Genomic DNA, 226 nt, shown 5'->3' on the forward strand with positions numbered 1-226 from the left:
GTTTTGTGTCCTTCGTCTGGAGTCTCTGGGTCAGTGTGTTGGGGGGTTGTTGTTGTTGTTTTTTTTGTTTTTTTTAAATAACAATCACCTGTTCATCAGTCGGGATGACTGCTAAGAAATTCAGACACAAACATGAATATTTCTTGAAGCAGCAGGCCTATAAATCATTTTGCTGTCTCTTACTTGACATATTTTCTCACATGTATATGATGCACTGAAATAGAAG

The sequence above is a fragment of the Maylandia zebra genome, linkage group LG19 (assembly GCF_041146795.1).
Source record: "Maylandia zebra isolate NMK-2024a linkage group LG19, Mzebra_GT3a, whole genome shotgun sequence".
Taxonomy (NCBI): Eukaryota; Metazoa; Chordata; class Actinopteri; order Cichliformes; family Cichlidae; genus Maylandia; species Maylandia zebra.